The sequence below is a fragment of the Sinocyclocheilus grahami genome, unplaced genomic scaffold, assembly GCF_001515645.1.
Source record: "Sinocyclocheilus grahami isolate Dianchi unplaced genomic scaffold, SAMN03320097.WGS_v1.1 scaffold819.1, whole genome shotgun sequence".
NCBI classification, from domain to species: Eukaryota; Metazoa; Chordata; class Actinopteri; order Cypriniformes; family Cyprinidae; genus Sinocyclocheilus; species Sinocyclocheilus grahami.
In genome coordinates, this window is record NW_015505998.1 from 249,296 (window position 1) to 249,839 (window position 544).

Sequence of the window (544 nt, forward strand, 5' to 3'; positions counted from 1 at the left end):
GTACAGTGTCCCAACTTTTTTGGAATCGGGTTTGTATTTATTTATTATATTTTTTTTTGCTGCTGCACCTGGGGAGCAATTGGGGGTCCAATGCCTTGCAAGTCCACAAGTCCAGGTCTACAAGTCCAGCTCTCTAACCATTAGGCCACAACTGCCCCACTATAATGCCTAATAAAGTAGGCTTTATAAGTACAGTGCCGCTTTGTATACAAGCATCAGAAAATAAGTATACATAAACAGAAAATTTATTAGCATTTTCAATCAGCCCATCTGCTGTTTTTGTTAAGACCAACTGTTAATTTCAACATTTACTAATACATTATTAAAATCAAAAGATGTATCAGTTAATGGACCTGAGCTAACATTGACTAACAATGTACAATTGTATTGGTAAAACTTCAAGGTTCATTAGTTAACTTTAGTTCAATCATGACAACTCTCGGGAAGAATTTTACCAGTATGGTAAACCAGTATTAGTAAGCATGGAATGTGCATAGGTGTGGTCTTGGCGGACTAGATCTGCTACGTTGCTGCTGCTGCTGGA